Source organism: Struthio camelus, chromosome 2, assembly GCF_040807025.1.
Source record: "Struthio camelus isolate bStrCam1 chromosome 2, bStrCam1.hap1, whole genome shotgun sequence".
Lineage (NCBI taxonomy): Eukaryota > Metazoa > Chordata > Aves > Struthioniformes > Struthionidae > Struthio > Struthio camelus.
In genome coordinates, this window is record NC_090943.1 from 113416072 (window position 1) to 113422978 (window position 6907).

Sequence of the window (6907 nt, forward strand, 5' to 3'; positions counted from 1 at the left end):
TGTTTCTCTCTAGCACTCATGAGTCATTTTCTAACATCGCGCCTTTGGCGGCTTGAAGCATTTTGAAAGCGTAAAGCAAACAAAATTGCTTTTAATGCACTCATAAGAGGGTACTTCAGGTTTTTTAAAAGCCATTTTTCTCTATCTTTTAGCTGCTAGGAGGCTTTAAATGGGACCCCTGTAGGTTTTTGTCTGTAAACCATACGAGAGCATAAAAGCTTGGAAAACTTGCAGAGATTTTGAAGCAGGTTCACACAGCTTCATTGAAACTGTGTGTGGTTTTGAAGTTCACCAGGGCTCTAGTCACCAGGAACCATTCAAAATTGCCAACTCAGAAAAATAGATTTAAGAACTTGTAAGGGATTATGATGAAAGTAAGACTTACTTTGTTATGCTTTTAGTTTAGAAGAAAAAAATATAGCTCCATAAATAAGGAGGAATGGGCTTTCATTCTATATAGGTTTTGGTATTGTTTCTTTTAAAACACACAGTATCTTCAAAAAGGAATCAGAGTAACATCTGCAAACATAGCCTGAACTAACCTGCAAACTGGTTTACCTGTATCAAAGGATCAAATTAATCAATCCATTAACCAACACATGGTGGCTCAGCTGCCTTAAAAGCACTTGCAGGATTATTACAATGGAAACATGTCAAATCTTTCTCTGTCTTTGGAGGTGACTCTTCTCAATCCATTTCAGCACCAATCAGAACAGCCAGCAAGATATGGAAAATTTGAAAAACCACCATGGCCATCCAGAAATACCATAAGAAATCTGGAATGACTTTCATTTATATGAAGAGACATTCAAATAACATTTTCAGGCTGACACCTTTATCTTACTATCACTCATTTCTAATTTTACATCATAAAAAGGTTCACCCGAACTTGGTGCTACAAAAGAAAACAGCAAAATATTATTTTGAACGTTAAGGCAAACACAAACAGTTATCACTGTAGGGTCTAATACTGTGTTTCTTTTACACACGTAGCTCTCATTGAAGCCTGTGAAAATTCTGTGATGAAAGATCACCAGACTGGATTTTTACTTCAGTCAATGTTAAAATTCTAGTAAGATATCAAGAAATTAGTGGACAGAAATGAAACTGGCATTTTCCTGTTTTCCGATGACAAATGTTACAATGGATGGACTAGGTCTGATATTATATAAACTTGCTGTAGGAGTGACTGTGCCACTATTTGTTGCTTTGAGCTGAAATTTTACACTCATGGATATTGTGCAATATTCAGCAGCGCTGATGGTTTCCGATTAACCACTCAATAGTAGCTCTGCAGTGACAGAGAATCAGTGTAGCTGTTCACCGAGAACACAGAACGCTGGGCTGGAAGGGGGCACCTTGGTCATGGAATCCTATTTTTCCACAACCACAACTAGCCATGGAATTAATTCCTAACTCAGAAAGGTCTACATAACATCTCTTCTGGTAATATATAATACCCCCAAAACCACTAAGGTTTTTTCTAATACCCTACTTACGTTAACATTGGCCCACATTAAATGACTGAAATTTACAGTAACTATGAACCCCTGAATAAGCAGGGGAGAACACAGAATCAACAGCTTCTGAAGTTTTCGGAATAGCCAAGGATTTATTCTAAAAGCTCTCAGAGGATCACAGAAGGAGGTTCATGCCATAAAGAACACCACGAAGCATCCATCCCTGCCTATATGGACTGGAAGGGATGGAGGACAGGACCCCAGAATCTAGTGACAGAAAGCAGGATACACTAAACAGGGGCTAGGGAGACTTTATTGCAAAGAAAGCACCAGGGCACTCTGTCTACCTTTTGGGCACCATGGTAGCAATCTTCAGTGCTTCAGCAGAAGGTAGGGAGGGAAATTGGAACGAAGTAAATAACCCTTTCAGTGGCCATGGAAGGGAAGGGGGTAGAGGTAGAGGATTCCTTCCTGGATCCCGCAGGTGTATAGCAATTCTGAAGCATGCCATTCATACAGCACAAGTATACTGTGAACAGATACTCAAGTAGCCTCAATGCAGGGGAAAAAAAGGGGGGGAGGGGAAGGTACTATGCAAAGTACTACTCAAAGAGAGTAAAGCCTGGAAGAGTATGGCCCATGGCTGGGGCCTCAGTATTTTTCCATCACTTGGACCAATTTGAAGAAAATCCCTGCAAAGCAGCTTTCATAAGACGGCATTTTTGTGATTCAGTATAGCACCAATATTCCTTTGGAGTTTTATAACTGTTCCTAGAACATTCTTGGCAATGAATTTAAACTTTTTGAAAGAGGTTGCATTTCACTGTAAATGGTTATCTGGTATTCACAACACAAAATAAGCATTTGAATATTTATTGTGAGCACATTGCATTTTAGGGAGAACACACAAAGATTCTTACCACAATTATCTTGTTCCAGCTTTAATATATTAGCTGTCACCTCTTTAATGGATCTTGTGAGAAAGGAAAGTTTCTTTCTTTAACTCCCTTTTCCCCCTGAACGCAATTACCACCTCATTCAGAGCTCTTTGTGTCCACCTAATCTCTCTGATTATGCCTCTGACACCACCACAATACTACATGACTGACATACCTGACAGCTGTGACTGCTGACAGAATACTCACAATGAAAACCAGCTCTATGCAGGATGAGTATTACCTACCGCCAGCCTCACAGAACAAACATGGAAGGAAGGTAAAAAAGGGGTGGGGGCATTTCACGACTAGACTAACCCCTACCGATTTTTCCTCCTTTTAGAGCCAAACAGCATTGACAAGCAGAGCCTCTTTGTACATACCTACCTAATGAACCAATTGTTGGATGAATACAAAAGAATGCCCATTAGTATTTTAATTTTGAATTCATACAGGAGAAAATGCATGTTTGGAGACCTGACTTACAAAAGTAGGGCTTGATGGATCATTTTGTCTCTCTCTAGCCCTTTTATGCTTCTCCAGGTCATAGCTCCCAGCTGGTGCTCCTGTCAAATTTAGGCAGGTGGCAATAGATAGCCTCTAAGGAGGGCAATACCTGAAAATGCCATCCCCAGACAACAAACTGCCGCTGGGATCAAACACAGAAACCATTTCAGAATGTAGCATTTTGAGTCATAAATACATAAAATAGTATTACAAATAACCGACTAACAAAAGAGCAATGAGAAACATATTAATCAGGAAAAACATTAAGGTAGAGCACTTAAAGTATCTTATACTAGCAAAGCTTCCAGGTTTTTAAGTGGTATTTCTGTATTAAAACCCTCGTCTTGTCAGCACTGACTTCCATTTTCTTCAGAAAAAGAGATGAGAATTTTGGGAATAGGGATGAAGCAGATTCTAAATATTTTGAATATTTACGGGAAAAAATGAAGTTGCTTCATTCGGAGCTCTTGAGTAGCTTCAGAAATTACACATTCCCAGGGTCAGAGAGAGGGGGCAGAAATCAAACATTTTCAAATTAGAATGTCTACAGGTCAGCCAAAATATATCATTTAGGCATACAAGCTTTCAGAGATGAGATAACATTCACATATAACTAATCTAAGTACTTTATATCCACCTGATTTCACATCTAAAAATAGCTTGTGTAAATTTCTTCAGGCAATCATGTAGCAAAAATAAAACACATGAGCTTGAAAGATATGCATGGGAAAGCTTTGTGATTAAACAGTAGGTTATTGAAAGCTGAATTGTTCATTTTCTATATTAACTTTTTTATGGTGCAAGTAAGGTGCTCATGTTGCTACTACAGCTCAGCAAAACATTACAGCAAGTTTAAAAAGGTTAGGTAAACATGATATAAAAAAAAAATCCTTTTAACCCTACGTAGTCCAGCTTGCAACCTCTACTTATTTTTGTACTTGAAGTTTGCACTGCCTAGGAACCTATAAGGCAGATTCTAGGTGGGATGAGGCATCAATGAACTAATGCAACGTTGTAATTGAAAATATTCATTAATATTAGTAAGTACATTAAAGAAAATTCTCTTACTTTTAATGCCAAATCATCAAATGGGAAACTAGAATCAACGTTCTACTTAAGTGGTAGATTTGGTGAGAAAATTGGTAATTTGCAAACATTGATTTTTCACAGTGCCACTTAAATTACTAAAGGTCAACTTTCTTACTAAGTGTCAGGCATCACTGCAGGTAAGTAGATTCTTCACACAAACATTCTGCGTCTTACGTCCTGGTTAAAGATACGCATACTTTTTAGCTATGCTATAGAAGGAAAGAGTAGGGCATGGCTTCTATTATCTAGCTTTGTAAAAAAGATAGAACAAGATAGCTGTGAATAAAAGGATATTCAATTACCGTTCCATGGACAACTGATCTTACGTCAAATGCTCGTGCTTTCATTAGCTTCCAGGAACTTTTGTTCCCATAATGCTTTATTTCATCCGAAGATGCTATGATACAGAAACCTAACATACTACACGTATATAGGATGCATTACCAACTAACCTCACAGCAAACTTTGATATCCCACTAGCCCCCAACGCCTCCACAAATCCTAAGAGAAAGGATATATCAGCATTTCCGCAAACAGGCACCATAGAAATCCCCTACCATAAAAATGCCCCTATGCCTTTAACGATCTACTGTGAAAAACCACCACCACCACAAACTGGTTTTGCGTACTAAAAACCCCCTCTCAAAATTCTCTTAATTTTCTATGTGATCAGAACTATTTTTCGAGACAGTCAGGCCTCGGTATGCACCTTTACTAGGTTTTCTGAACGCTAATTAGTTTCAGATGCCAGGGCAACAATCTCCAAAACACACTGAAGCACGTGTATAGAATGTATTATAACTCCATTTATAGTCAATGATGTGAAAACTTTACAAAGCTGTTGAATAATTTTGATTACTAATTTCCCAATTAGGCTGATCAGGTACAAAGACACCCTCACTGTAGACATAATGAATTTCAAAAAATAATTTATTCCTGAATTTTTTCCCTGACTATTCTTAAAATCAATACTTAAGATTACTATAAATAAAGAGTTGAAGTCTTTTTTTTTTTTTTTTTTTTTAAAGTCTGCCTACTCAGCATGTTTGAGCCAGTCTTCCTAGTCCGAGACAAAGTATTTCACCCCACAACAGGAGAAAACTGAAGAAAGTTTCAGAACAGACAGTGACCAAGATGAGAGGCAAGAGTTATACCCAAAGTTAATTCTGGTTCCTTTATCAAGACTATCACTGCTTATGTTCTTAATTAAATGTGCTGCCTTCGAAATGCCTGAAAATTGGTCAAAATATTTTGTTTCTAATAACTTTGTTGTATTTTTTTCATATCATTAAAAGATGTAGTGACAGAGAGCAGGGTTCCTTCATAGTAAGTATTGGACCACTCAAAGCAAGATTACTGACTACAAAAATCTTATAATCTGTTTAGACAACACAGCCGTGGGGAAAGGAAGCAGTTTCATTTTATAGACAAAGAATGGAAGCAGTTTCAAGTAACTTGCTCAATATTTTTAAACTCCCACTGATGTTCCTTAAGGAGCACGATACTGACTGTTATTTATCGCAGCCTTTGCAAAAGCCTGCCTCTTAACTGTACTGCCTAAAAAGGAGAATCAGTAACCCAGACTACTTCTAGAATTTGCAGAATTCTTGCTTCCCGGACAGCATGACCTTCTCCTTTCTCTTCCCTTTCTCCTCCCTTCAAATTTTCATTTTGCAATTCAAAATATTTTGGCCATGCTCCAACTGTTGTTCCTTCTCTACTGAAGTTCAACCCAAACAACTATCTAGCAAAGATCAGGGCTTCTACTTTAAGTATTCCTTTCTACTTCTTCACTTTCTCTATCCCTCAAAATAATTGTTTTTGAGTTTGTATTATACACCATAGACCTTATTTTTCCTAGAAATAATTATTCTACCCCCATGTGACAAGGTCCATACCTAGAAGTGCTAATTATTGCCAATACCGCCAATGACTGTTGTAATCATATCAAAATATAGGTGCTTAAATTAAAAAAAAAAAAAAAAAGCAGCATCCAATTTATTCTTCAGTAAGTAGAATAATTACACATCACGTAGCACCAATAGATACTTCTGTTAATGAACATTTGTGAAACAAGGGCCCAAGGGGAAGAATAACCAAAACATCAGAAGATAAGTTATCCTTCTTCTTTTATCACCTGGAATCATTTTGATTGGTCCTGTGAATAACAAGTGCAGCAATATAATGCAAAAAGCCAAAATAGCTGTTGAGACAAGAGCTCTAGGGATATTTCCCACCACCCTTCCCTTTCACGCTACAAAGCGAATCATTATTACTGGAGACGAATCAAGAAAAACAGGTTGCAAATAAATGCCAAAACATTTAGCAAAACCTGCAAATGAGGATTCCCCTTGATGAGAGGCACACACTACCTACCCAAACTTGTTCTTCAAAACATTTTACCTATTTATATTTACACATTTGCGCACACACACAAGCACACCTAAAAAGAGAGCATCCGTCATGGCACATTCTGAGCCCTCCTCCTCCTCCCTTGTGCGCAAAGAAGGAAGGGCGTACCTTTTCCTCCCAGTTCTTCTCATCTCAAGAATTAAAGAATAGTTCATAATAAAAGCATGAACAGAATCCCAGATAGCAGCCCTACCACAGGAATAGGATACAAACATGACTTTGAACTCAGATCAAGTAAGCCATTAATTGAAATTGAGGTTTCTTACTGCAATTCAGTAATAGTCTTTCACAAAGATCACTATTTAGTAGTAAATTCTCTGTGACAATATTGACAGCCCTTTCAATTTCTTAGCCACGGACATAAACAAACAGGGGTCTTTTTAAAGAGGCTTGTCCTATTAATATTGAAGGAACAAAGGCTGGTCCAACATCTAAGTCACAAAGGCTTACTCCAGCAAGTAAAGAATGAAATTTAAGAATAAAGAGACACAAAATAATCTTCTG